At 35.9% G+C, this 13,699-nt stretch overlaps 1 pseudogene; it reads left to right on the plus strand.

Moving 5' to 3' along the window:
- Nucleotides 1–13,699, plus strand: part of LOC140518164 (uncharacterized) — a 108,115-nt pseudogene that overhangs the window by 37,060 nt on the left and 57,356 nt on the right.

Below are 13,699 nucleotides of genomic sequence, written 5' to 3' on the forward strand. Positions count from 1 at the left end.
AAATTCTAAAGCATTGAGTGGGGGGGGCAGTATGAGCGATTATTATTATTATTACCATTATTGTGACTATTATCCCTTCTTTAGTGCTACAATCCATGATGTTCCAGCTGCCCCACAAAGTGATGCACAGCTGCACTTCCTCCATTTCCTTACAGGAAAGCATCTGGAAATAAACAGCACTTAGGCTTGCTGCTGTGGAGACTAAACCATTGTTTCTTTAATAACATGTCTCTGTGGAAACCGTCTCCCAGCCCACTTCACAAGGCAGGCTGGGCTGACCCTGACGTGATGTGGCTGGCTCAGCTAACACACATGCACACACACACACACACACACACACACACACACACAGAGAGAGAGAGAGAGAGAGAGAGGGAGAGAGAGAGAGAGAGAGAGAGAGAGAGAGAGAGAGTTTGATGGGGGTGGGGGAATTACAGAATGTGGAGACCAGCTGAAAGAAGACAGGATTTGAGGTAATAAGGGGGCAATAATCCCCCTTAGAGTATATATCAGTTCTATTATCTATAAGAACTTACTGAGAAATGTTGATTCTGGACTTTCAAAACCTATGAGATGCATATGTTTTAATTTTTATGTGTGTATATATGTGTCGCTGTGTGCGTCTATTTGTGAGTGAGAATACAATGTTGTTGCTAGGTGCATGTATGTATGTTACTATCTCTCTGACAACATATATTGATTGAGCATGTATGGTTTCTGCATTCATGTAGTCTGGAAATTCACCAGAAGTGGAAACGCATTGCAGTTAGTGATTTCAGTCAGTTACCTGTGTGACGTGTTTTTTTGAGGTATCAAAAAGCCCACTTCCCCTCCCCCCAACACACACACACAAAATATATCTTCCATAAGCCAGAGAAAATATCTGAAATTCCATTAGAAATCACTACTGATTAAGCATTGTCCTTTCCCTGCAAACTTCTTTAAAAGGCAAATTCTCCTAGCTGAGGTAATCCATTCAGTTTGGCATAAGTGAACTTTTGTAACAGGAAAGGAAGGACCTTAGTGATCACCTGGTCCTATCATATCACTTGACAAAATAATAAACAGATTGAGAGAAGTAACTTGTCTAGATCTTATAACCAGCTTGTAGGAAAGCTAAATTTTGAACCCAAGCCTTCTTCCTCCTAACATAGTACATTTGCCACTCTTGCAAGTTGGAACTAAATCCTTAGTGTTAATGAATTGATCAAATGACTGCTAACTGATAAAGGGGCTCTGAACAGTTGGTAAGGGGTTAAATGTTTGAGAGAAAAAGGTACGTATGTGGGAAAGAAGAGAATGTATGGGAAGAAAAATGTATCCATTATAAAAACAGACTTCTGCAACATTACATAGTGATAAAGCACTTTCCTCAAAACACTGAGGTAGATAGTATAAGATACCATTTTACAGACAAAGAAACTAAGGCTTAGCAAGGTGAAGTTACTGACTGGATGTTACTATATGGTAAATAACACAGCTTGCATACAGATCTCCTAACTTGAAGTTTGATGTATTTTTCACTACATTACCCTGCCAAAGACCAATTTCACTGACTCTACAGTAGACTTAAGTCTACTCATTTTCCCCAACACTTAGTGTTTGGAATTAGGACCTGAAATGAAATTATGATTAGAGTGTGCTCATCTCAATCTGCGTCCAGTATAGGAAATCCATCTAATATTTGTTCCTATTTTCCTTTGAATTGTAATCTATTTACACTGCTACCTACACCATTGTTATACTAATCTACTGAACTTGAGCTCTTTTCCCTCCTTTCGCTATTCATCTTAATTCAGTAAATATTCGTTAATTATTATGTGCCAGGAACTGTGCTAATCTCTTATGATTCAAAAATAAAAATAGAAACTGTCTTTCCCTTCATGGATTACATATTTTACTTGGGAAAAACAGTCTTTACTCTCATGTGTAATCTCTTCTTATTTACCAGCCCCCTTACCCACTGTCCATAAACATACAATGGACTTTTCCATTCATAAAAACCAATCATTTGACATCATACACTGAAGCTATTATCTCATTTCTCTTTTCCCTTTCATGGTCAAACTGCTGGGGAAAAAAAGCCTTCTATATTCCAATGTCTTGGCTCTCTCTCTTTACCTAGAATTCACTAAACAACCTCTTACAATCTGGGTTACAACCTCATTTCCTTACTAGAAATTTTTCCTCCCACGTTACTCTCTTAATAGATAAATTCAATAAAAAAAATTCACAGTCCTCATTATTCTTGACCTCTTTACTACTTTTGGTATCATCTCCTCCTACCTTTCATCTCCTCATTTGGCTTCTGTGACATTACTTTTTGCATGGTTCTTTCAACTTCTTTGAATTCTTTTTCACTTTTCATTATTGGATCATCATCCATCTCTCACCCACTAACTCTGGGCATAGTCTAAAGCATTCGTAGGCTCCTTTTTCTTCTCTTTACATTTTTGCTCTGACAGTACTACTCTCTACTATCTTCTTCAGCACTGTCTTTATCCTCTCTCACATACCTCTTCACTTAGATCCTGAAAGGAATTTTCAATGGCCAGTCTTCCAAATTATCACTTCCAGATCCTTTCCCAGCATCCTTTGCACATTACACTTTTTTTGGAGTCCATTCAATTAAAATTTTCCAACTAATTAAAATTGTAGTAGCTATATTATATAGATCTGGTGGCAATTTCCCATACTTTCTCAAGGAATGTAGCTCATGGATCACCACCTTTCTCTCCTTCCTAACTCCTACTCTTCTACAAGGACCCTTACTATCCTTCAACCTCTATAACCTCCAACTTCCTCACCTTTATTTTGATGATCTATTCCACCTCAGCCACATATAGGGATGATTACACTCTGTATCTCACCACTATTAACAAGTGTTACATTCCCTACTTAGAAACCCTGACATTACCCTATTTGACCATAATCCTTTATTATATTTCACCCAATCCTATACTTATTCTTTGCTGTCATATAAGACCTCTATTCCTCCTATGTTGTTTTTTTTTTTTTTTTACTTTCTCAGGTCATTACTCTTACTCTGATATTGTTTTTATCCCTCTCAAACCTCAGTTCAATAGACAGAAATTTCTACTCTACATTGTCCTCTTGAATCTTTTGTCCTACTGTCCAAACTTCTGCCTAATATTAGCAAACCCCAGCCCTGGAATAGTCCTACCATCTTCCTCTTAGTAAACAATTTTTCTCCCTCTCAATCCTCAAACCAAAAGTTAGAAACTTCTATTCTACATTGCACTTTAAAATTTTTTGCCCCATTGTCCAGTCTCTGTCTTATATTCCCAAACCTCAGCCCTGGAATATCCCTGTCATTCTCCTCCTCTTTTCTTGCTCCTATGCCACTTAATGAGGCTAGAAGAAGTCCTATAACCATGCTGACTGGATTCATTATAAATTCATGTTATCCAACCTCCACAGTAGCAACACAGTCCTTTTATTCTTTCTTAATTGATTCCATATATTACTCCCTAGTGCAGTTATTGTAAATATTCTCTTCCCTCCTCAAGTCCCTCAGAGTTCTTCTTTTCCTGCCTCCTCAACTAAAGATGTTGTATTTTGCCTTAAAGGAAATAAATGAAGCCATTTAATATGAACTCTTTCTTCTTTCATATTCTTTATCTCAAGTAAATGTCTATTAATTGACTTACTAAAAATCTCTTGACATTATTTCTCTCTCTCCTCCTTTACCTAGATTCTGAAAAAGAGGTGACTTTGTTCCTTGCCAATGCCAATCACTCTACATTTATTCTTGACCCCCTCCTCTCCTATTTTCTCAAGCACAATGTGGGCTCAATTATTCCCCTTCCCTTGAATATTAAATCTTATTCTTTTAACTACATCTTTCTGGGCTCCATTCAAAAATTTCTCTAATTTTTCAGATTAAAATAAAATTTGATTATATCCTATCAACTCCTCCAAAGATGATCCTGTTCTCCTCTTTTTCTCAGGCAAAATTTCTGCTTTCTCAAAAATCAGCAGTGATCTTTTCTTTAAATTCATTTTTATTTTATTTTTAATTCCAGATTCTCTCCTTAATCTCTCAGGCTCCTCTGTTCACTATGGCAAAAAATACAAAACTTCTTACAAATATGAAGTAAGGCAAAATAAATGTCCAAAATAGCCATGTTCTCATTAAAAAAAAAAAAGAAAATACATGCCTTCATCTGCTATCTGAACCCATCAGTTGATTATCTTTACAATATAATTACTGTGTAAATTGTTTTTCAGGTTCTGCTCCCTTCACTTTGCATCAGTTCACATATACATATACATATGCACACATACACACATATACATACATATATCCCCATTATTTTCTGAAATATCTGCTTCATTTTTTTAGAGCACAATAGTATTCTGTCACATTCATACATCACAACTTATTCAGCCCTTCCCTAATTGATGGGCATCTCCTCAGTTTTCAACTCTTTGCCACTGCAAAAAGAGCAGCTATACATATTTTATACAGATGGGTCATTTTCCTCTATCTATTTGAGTTCCAGACCTCGTGGCAGGATTTCTAGGTCAAAGGTCATTCAGAGTTTAACAGCTTTGGAGGTATAGTTTGAAATTGATTTCCAGAATGATTGAACTGGTTCGTATCTCCACTAACAGTGCCTTAGCATACCTATTTTCCCACATTTCCTCAAACATCTGTTATTTTCTTTTTCTATAATTTTAGCCAGTTTGAGTTTGTGTCTTGAAGTTGTTTCACTTTTAATTTCTCTAATTATTATTGATTTATAGCATTTTATAAGACTGTTGGTAACATCTCTGAAAACTATTTGTTTCCCTTGATAATTTGTCAGTTGAGGAATTGCTCTTCTTATAAATCTGGCTGGGTGCCCTAGATATTTGAGAAATAAGACCTTTATTAGAGAAATCTACTGCAAACATTTCCCCCTAGTTTCCTGCTTTTTGTGCAAAAAGGTTTTCTTTTAAATTTTGTAATCAAAATTCTCCATTTTATCTCTTTTGAAGTTTCTCTGTCTTTTGTTTGATCACAAACTCTTCCTTGTTTGTTGATCTGACAGGTAATTTCCTCCATGATCCACTAATTCACCTATGATAAAATCCTTTATATCTAAATCATGTACCTATTTTAAGCTTATCTTGAAATATTGTGTAAGATGTTGGTATATGCCCAGCTTCTGCCAGAGTCCTTTCCTGTTTTCCATGTAGTTTTGGTCAACTAGTGAGTCCTTACCCCAATAGCTAGAATTTTTAGGTTTATCAAACACTAGATTATTGTGCTCATTTGCTTCTATAGTTTGTGTACCTAATCTGTTTCACTGATCAGTCACTCTTTTTCTTATCCAGTACAAAACTGTTTTGATGATCACAACTTTGTGTTGGTCAGGTAACAAAAACATGGAGCAGTGGACTTGTGAAAAATAAGTGAATGGTCCACAGTCCTATTGTGGAGTTGAATTCCTAAAGTTTTTTTTAGTGAGGTCAAGTGATATGGTAATACCAAACTTGCTCTTTCAAAATTACATTTTACTCAGTTGTTTGCGTAACTTCTACTATGTCTGTAGATTATTCTCATTAAGGCCACACTGGTCAATGAGCTGAAAGAATTGCTACTGATAGGAGTCAGCGCAGAAGGGTTCATTGTTGATTTGAAAGTGTTAAAGTGTTTGATCTCCTGAGAATGTCAATCAAGGTAGAAACACAGAGCATAATGTACGGGCCCTCATAACTTGGGATTCAGAAGGTATCATGTTTCATCCAAATGTTAGGGTAGCTAAGGTGTAGACAATAGCAAGAAAGAACACAGAAGGAGAAATTTCACCTGATTAGACTAAAAGTCTAGTTCTTCTAGAGATGCTATCTTAGTTCTATTCTCATCTTTTTTTCTCCTCTATGCTGTACAGGAAAATAAGTTAATGTTCTGTTCCCCTCTTAGCTTCCATTTCATTTCTCCCTGCAGGTAGAGTATAGGAATTCAGTTGGGATAGTGTCCACTGGGATAGTATTTGCATGGAAAATATCACTGATCTAGAACATGCAATAACAGTAATTAATTTTCATCTGTCTTTTAAAATAATTTTTATTTTAATCTTTGAAGTTATTGTTATCAATTATATTTATAATGTCTGGAAGGTATTTTTATGGATATATATGTTTGTTTTCTAGGTCATAAATTTCTTTAATAACTCACAAGGATGACCAGTAGTCCTCAATTAATTTCTTTCTTTCAAGCAAACTAACTGTTTTTTATAACTAGGACTAAGATTTTCAACCCTCCTATTGTTCCTTGCCAAAAAAAAAGAACCCAAGGTAGAGAGAACACTGGCTTTTAACAGACTGGCACACAGCAGTGTCTTCAACAGTTCTTGAAAAGTAGTCAGTCTGTTGAACAATTATGGTAGAATGTGTAGAACAAGAACGTATTAAGTATCTCCCTCTCTTTTCATTGCTCTAATACATTTCGATGTCACTTTATGGTTATTAAGATCTTTAGACTCACAATTTCCACAGAAATTCAGAAGACTGGGATTAAAATTTAAGCACTGCTAATTCCTTCTCAGTTGATCAAGGGCAAGTCACATAACTTCTTTAGACCTCAGCTTTCTTCATCATAAGATGAAGAAATAAGAGAGATGAGGAAATTTTTTCCTGTAGGATGCATTTTATCTATGCAGCAATCCTGCATAGTGAGCACAACAGGACCTAAAAATGACTTTCCCAAAGTCACACTACAAGCAACTGACAAAACCAAAGTCTTCTCATTATAATTCCAGTGGCCTCTTCACTGTATGGAACTGCCTTTCTCAATGTATCATAGTAATAAAGGAGGAGAAAAATCCTCCTGTGTCTTAGTCTCCTTCAGATTCAAATTTTCTATGTGATGTTATATGTCACAGGATGCATCTGTCTAGATCCTTGGGGTTTTACAGGGATGGCTTAGAGATATTTGCATTATGAAAAGACAGCCAGAGAGAACAGGAGCTACACCACTGGAATGAGCACATTGATAAATAGTTGCAAGTGGAAGCAATTTTAGCTTCAACACCCTTAGGTCTTTTTTCCCTCTTTTGGTAACTGTTAGACTCCAGAGATGTGGCAACTCAGAGCTCCAAAAGAAGAGACAAATGATGCTCTGGTCACTGTGTTGTTGTTGTTGTTGTTGTTTTTTAACTACACTTGAAGTCCAGGTGGGTCAATTTGCTGTCAGATTGAAGCCCAAGGAGACTTGAAGATTGAAAATGTGTATTTGTAAAACTGAATCTTCTCTTTTCCTGTGTTACAAACATAAGAAATGTACTGTGGTATAAGGGGAAGAATACCAGACATGGCATCACAGCATCTGGATTCTAGTTAGTATTTTATATTAGGCAATTATGTGACTTTAGAAAAGTCACATCCTCCCTGAGTCTGAGTTTCCTTACCTGAAAATGAAGGAATTAGATTAGATAAAGTTAAACTCCTAAACTTATGACTCTACCATGCTCCCTACCTTGACATTTCTCACTTATCTGTCTCCAAATTTTGCAGGTGCTGATTGGACATTAGATATTAGTCTAAATATATCCATACCAAATCTATAGTATGTAGAGGAAAAGCCTCAGGTATGATTTTTTTTGGTGTCACTTTGCCTAATGATAATAAGTCATATGTATTTGGAATTTTAACTTATCAAATGCACCTTCCCCGTAACTTTGGGGGTAGCTATTATTTTTTATTGATTTTACTGATATATTTTACATCACCTAGATTTTGTTTTATGTTTCTTCCCTTCTTTCTCCCAGAATCATTCCTTGTTATAAAGAATTTAAAAGGAAAAAAGAGAGATAAAACCTGGCATGACTATGAGTATACTCACTTGTCAGAAGAGAAAATGAGAAGCAGAGCAATGATATGACTTCCCTTTGGCTACATAACTAGAAAATGTCAAAGGCTTCTATACCAAGCCACGCAGATTTCACTGGTGAATGAAATACAAGGGATCATGTTTCTCTCTTCCATAAAGAGCATTATCTCAAATTTAAATTTCATAGACTGAATTGTTTCTCTAGGAATCTAGGTACCACAATGGATAGAGCACTAGGCCTGGAATCAGGAAGACCTCAGTACAAATCCATCCTGAGATATATACTGGAAGTTTGACCCTAGACAAGTCACTTAATTTCTGTTTGCTTCAGTTTTTTCAACTAAAACAGGGTAATAATAGCAATTAGTTCTCAGGGATGTTGTAAGGTTTAAATGAGATAATAGGAGGCAGCTAGGTGGTCAGTGAATAAAGCACTGGCCCTAGAGTTAGGAGAACCTGAGTTCAAATCTGGCCTCAGACACTTGACACTTACTAGCTGTGTGACCTTTGGCAAGTCATTTAACTTAAATTGCTTTGCCTCCCCCCTTCAAAAAATAAAAATAAGAAAAAAAATAAATGAGATATTAATTTTAAAGTGCTAGGTACAATGACTGACACATAGTTGTTATTTAATAAATTTATATTTCCTGTTTTCACTTTTAAAGAGGAATGTTCAAAAACAATTTTTCCTTAAAGAGATGAAATTATTTGCTTAAGGTTCCACTTATAAAATAGCTTCGATTTGAAATGAAATGCCCAGATTTCCACTCCAATATTCTTCTCAATGAATTATATTACATCTACATTTATTAACCACTTTGGAAACTCTTGGATTCCATGCATTAACTGTCTCCTTCCAGACTGGAAAGTTTGACTTTGACCAAATATTTTACCTTACTTATCATTATCTGTGTCCACTTTCATCTTGTTAACCTACCTGGCTTCTAATTCACCTCTGACTCTGACCTTCAGTTTTCTCATCTATCTTGATTTTGGTTTTTCTGCCTTTCAAATTGATCTGTTGCAGTAGGTATCCTTCTGGGTTTGGGATGTATGACCCTGACATGCCCCTTTTGTTCTAACCTTGCCTTCATGACTTGCCCTTGTCACCCATATCTACTTACCATCCTGTTGCTGACACTGAGATACCCAATCTTGCTCATAAGGGAGTAAATCCACTAGTTCCAGAATGAATCAATAAAGAGGACAGGCCATTTCATTGAGTCCAAAGAAAATAGAAACTGATACTGTTCTCCCTTTTCAAATGAGACTAGAGAACTCAGAGAGGTCAATCCCTACCATATAATAAAGATGGGAGTTAATTAGGCCCCTCTTCCTGCAGGGAAGCTGTGCTGATGATGACCTTTAGGCCAGACATCCTGGGAGATGAAGGAATCAGGCATAAGTGAAGAGAGTCCTTCTTTTAATATATACAAAGCACATATAAGCAAGACTTGTCCAAGCCTTTCATGATGGCAGTTCCTCATGTTCCATGCATTGCTGTCCTCATGGTAGGAAGTAATGAGTTGAAAGAGTGATTTAGAGGCTGTTAACAAGAGTGAGAGGAAGAGTTGGAACACTAATTCATTGTTGGTGGAGCTGCGAGTGCATCCAACCATTCTGGAGAGCAATTTGGAACTATGCCCAAAGGTCTATAAAAATGTGCATACCCTTTGACCCAGCAATATCACTACTAGGACTATATCCCCAAGAGATCATAAGAATGGGAAAGGGTCCCACATGTACAAAAATATTTATAGCAGCACTCTATGTAGTTGCCAAAAACTGGAAGTCAAGGGGATGTCCATCAATTGGGGAATGGATGAATAAATTATGGTATATGAATGTAATGGAGTACTATTGTGCCATAAGAAATGATGAACAAGAAGACTTCAGAGAGGCCTGGAAGGACTTATGTGACCTGATGCTGAGTGAAAGGAGCAGAACCAGGAGAACTTTGTGCACAGCAATGACCACAGTGTGCGAAAGTTTTTTCTGGTAGACTTGGAATTTTGTAATAACGCAAGAACTTCTTATAAAAAAAAAAAATCCCAAAGGTGGTTCTCAAGGCAAAATGCCTTCCACACTCAGAGAAAGAAATATGGAAGTCATTCACAAAATGTAGCAGATCATGTTTGTGTATGTGTATGTGTTTGTGTATCATGTTTTGATTTGTTATATGATTTCTTTCATTTAATTTAGTCTGACTACATAGCATGACTATAGTGAAAATATACTCAATAGGAAAGTATATGTAGAACCTATACAGAATTGCATGCAGTCATGGGGAGGGAGGGGGGTAGTGGGGGGTAGGTGTGGGGGGGATAAAATCTCAATTGTATGGCAGTGATTGTTAAACATTAAAAAATAATAAAAAAAAGAATAAAAATAATGACAAAGAAAAAAATAATTGCATATTTGAATTGTAACTAGTTACAAATATGAATTATTAAAGGTTTTATTTTAGTAAGGAAAAAAAAAAGAGTGAGAGGAGACAAATCCACATTTCATGTGACAGCTTTTCCACAAACTTTAGACAAAGTTAAACTGTTTCCTTTCTCTCTGTCATTTTCTCATTGCATCCAGCAGATGACAACTTCATAGAAGCATAATTCAAATCAAAGGAACCCATGAGTAGAGACAATCATCCAACATTCCTTAAGACATTTGATCTCCTGGGGACATGCACATATTCTCTCCATGTCTCTGAAAGGTGATGCTAAGTATTAATCCTCTCTGAGGATATAGAGTGGGAATAGAGTTTATTTTGTTTGTTTGTTTTTGTTTTTGAAGGGGGGGAGGCAAGGCACTTGGGGTTAAGTTATTTGCCCAAGGTTACACAGCTAGTAAGTGTCAAGTGTCTGAGGTTGGATTTGAACTCCAGAGTCGATGCTCTATTCACTGTGCCACCTAGTTGCCCCCAAAATTTATGAGAATAGATTTTGAGGATCAACTTGTGCAACTCTCTTGTTTTACAAATTAAAAATTTAAGGCCCCCAAATGATAAAGATACTTTCTTGAGGTCATGTACCAGTAGTGTCAAGATTATAACCCAGGCCTTCTCAAGCTAGATTCAGTGCTTTTATACTACACCATGCTTTCTTTTAATTAAGCATTCAATCTACTTAAACAAACATTGACTAAATTCCTACAAAAAGCAAGACACCATCCTTGGTGCTGAGAACAAAAAAATAGATAAGGTTTGCTCTCAAAAAACTTGTTACTTAACAGGGCATGTTAGAATAAGTGAGCAAATAACTATCATGCAAGGATGTATGTTTGTTTTGTTTATGCAGGGAGGTGAGAGGTTGCTTTGCTGCAGGACAAGTTCTACATTGTCTTGTAAGAAGGCAAGTGAATCATCAATACGCATGAAACAATGCAGCATAGTTGTGAATTTAGTCAGAAGATCTGCATTCAAATCTTTAAAATACTATTCACTTGCTGTGTGATCTTGAATATGTCATTTTAATTATCTAAATTTCTGTTCCTCATCATTAAAATCAATATATTAACACGTGCTAAGTCACAAAGCTGCTAGAAGGATCAAATGAGGTAACGTATTGAAAACGTTTCATAAGCTTTAAAGTGCCATTAAAAAGTTGAGTTATTATTGAGATGATGAAGAAATATTTTCCCACTAATGTTGGAAATTAAAAAAAAAAACTAACATATCCCATAAAACTTATCAAAGTAAAGAGGTAAAAAAAACTAAAATTGTTGTTAATTTGTTTAATGGCACTTAAAAAAATCTTATCCCCTATTATTTAGATGCTTTAAATTCCAGACTGGAGCATGTGATTTGGAGAAATTAAAGTCTGTTAGGATTCATGGCCTGGCTATTAATGCCTCACCATAACCATGCAAAATCACATTCAGGACCATGGACAGCGGAGAATTGCTCCATTTCGTGCTACAGCTGTTTCCTGAATTACTTTATTTCTGAAGCATCGAGACACATGCTCTGTCTCTTAATTGCAGGAGTGGTTGTTAGAAGACAACTTGAATTTTAACATCCTAGTTCTAAAGGAAGGAAATGACATCAGGAATAGACCCAAGGGAATTCAAATAATGCAGGGGATAGGAGGAATGATGTATCATAAGCCAGTATCTCAGAATAGTGTGTAGATCACCTATTAGTAGGATGTCAGAGCCAGATTTTGGTCTTATCCTAATGAATAACATATTGAGGAGGAGAAGGAGGAGGGAGGATACTAATAGCTAAGACATGAAAGAGATTAAGAAGAATATTCTAAAGAGATAACAAATATACCTGGGGACTAGCAACATTGTGATGAAGAAAAAAAACGAATTAAGAGGCATTAGTTTTTACTGTAGTGGTTTGTAATTATAACCCCTTCAGTACCTATATGTTTTCTTTTTGAGTTACTATAAATCCTCCCACATGATCTGCACTAAGTCTTGACGACCTTCCCTGTTTCTTTTAATATTTTACAAAGAAGAATGTAACTTAAACTGTCCATTTGTCACTCTTAACAATAATTAATTGATCAGCATATCTCCTTCAGTGATTTTATATATATGTATATATATATATATATATATATATTTGAATATGTCTTCTATTCCACTTGTGTGAAAGTCATAAGTGCTACTTATAATCATCACGTATCTTTTCATTGTCCTTCAAATAACCTGCAATGGTGTTCTAAGACAATGATATCTCATGATTTATATCCATATTGAATCCTGGAAGGATATTGGTGTGCTTTTGTGGCAACAAGCAACTTGATGTCACTAGATAAAGCAAAATGCAAGTATTCATGTGGAAAAAAATCTATGAAATGCATGGCTGAAAATGCACATGATTGGGATTTAAAAGACCTAGGTTAGAATCTCAGTTCTACATTTAATTATATTTGTAACCTTAGAGAAATCACTGTGAATTTCTGAACCTTGGCTTCTTTATCTGGAAAACTTGGATAATAATAATACTTAAACTATATAATAATGCTTAAACTACTACCTTATATAGAAGCTGAAAAAATAAAATTAAATGGTATATTAAACTTTTGTAAAAGCTGCTACATAATTGCAGCTTGTAATCATTCAGATACTTGATGATCTTCAGAGAAAAAAGGAAGGAAGGAAGGAAGGAAGGAAGAAAGGAGGAAATTATAAATCAAGTTGCAAGGCTAAATATTTAGTACCATGAAATGCAGGAATGGACAAAGATTGGAGGACTAAGGAACAAAAGTTTAGCAAGGGGGGAGTAAAAATGGTGGAGTGGAGGAAGCATTTACTTACTGAAGCATGGGAGTTCTTAGCCACAGTGTGCAAAGCTGATTGGGTATTCTTACTATGGCTGGTACCTATATGGTAAGCCCCTTCAAGATAACTAAAGAAAAATCAACCTAGTTGTAAATGAAGCAGATCAAAGCTCCCATACTGATCATAGTATAATCAAGCCCATGATGAAGAGGAAGGGGAGAGGAAGGAAAAAAAGAGGGAGAGGAGAAGGAAAGGGAGGAAAAGAAGGAAAAGGAGGAAGAGGAGCAGGGGGAGGAGGGAAAGGAGGAGCAGGAAGAGAAGAGAACAACAGCAGCAGCAGCAGTTGCAACTTGGTGAATTTAATTGAATAAATAAGCTCTTTTTTGTTTGTTTTTTGCATTCCTCATCATGGGTATGTTGTCCATTGAATGTACCATTGAAATAAAACTCATATTAGGTGCTTGATAGTTATTCATTGAATTGGAAAGAAGGCAAGTTTTACTTCAAATTCATGCCCATGGTATTATTAGGGTTCTTAGGGGCCATCTAATCTAAACCCCTAACTGTATAGATGTGGAAACCAAATCTGATGCACCCCTACTTAGATGTGAAAACTAAATATAACTT

Source organism: Notamacropus eugenii, chromosome 1 (assembly GCF_028372415.1).
Source record: "Notamacropus eugenii isolate mMacEug1 chromosome 1, mMacEug1.pri_v2, whole genome shotgun sequence".
In the NCBI taxonomy this organism is placed as follows: Eukaryota; Metazoa; Chordata; class Mammalia; order Diprotodontia; family Macropodidae; genus Notamacropus; species Notamacropus eugenii.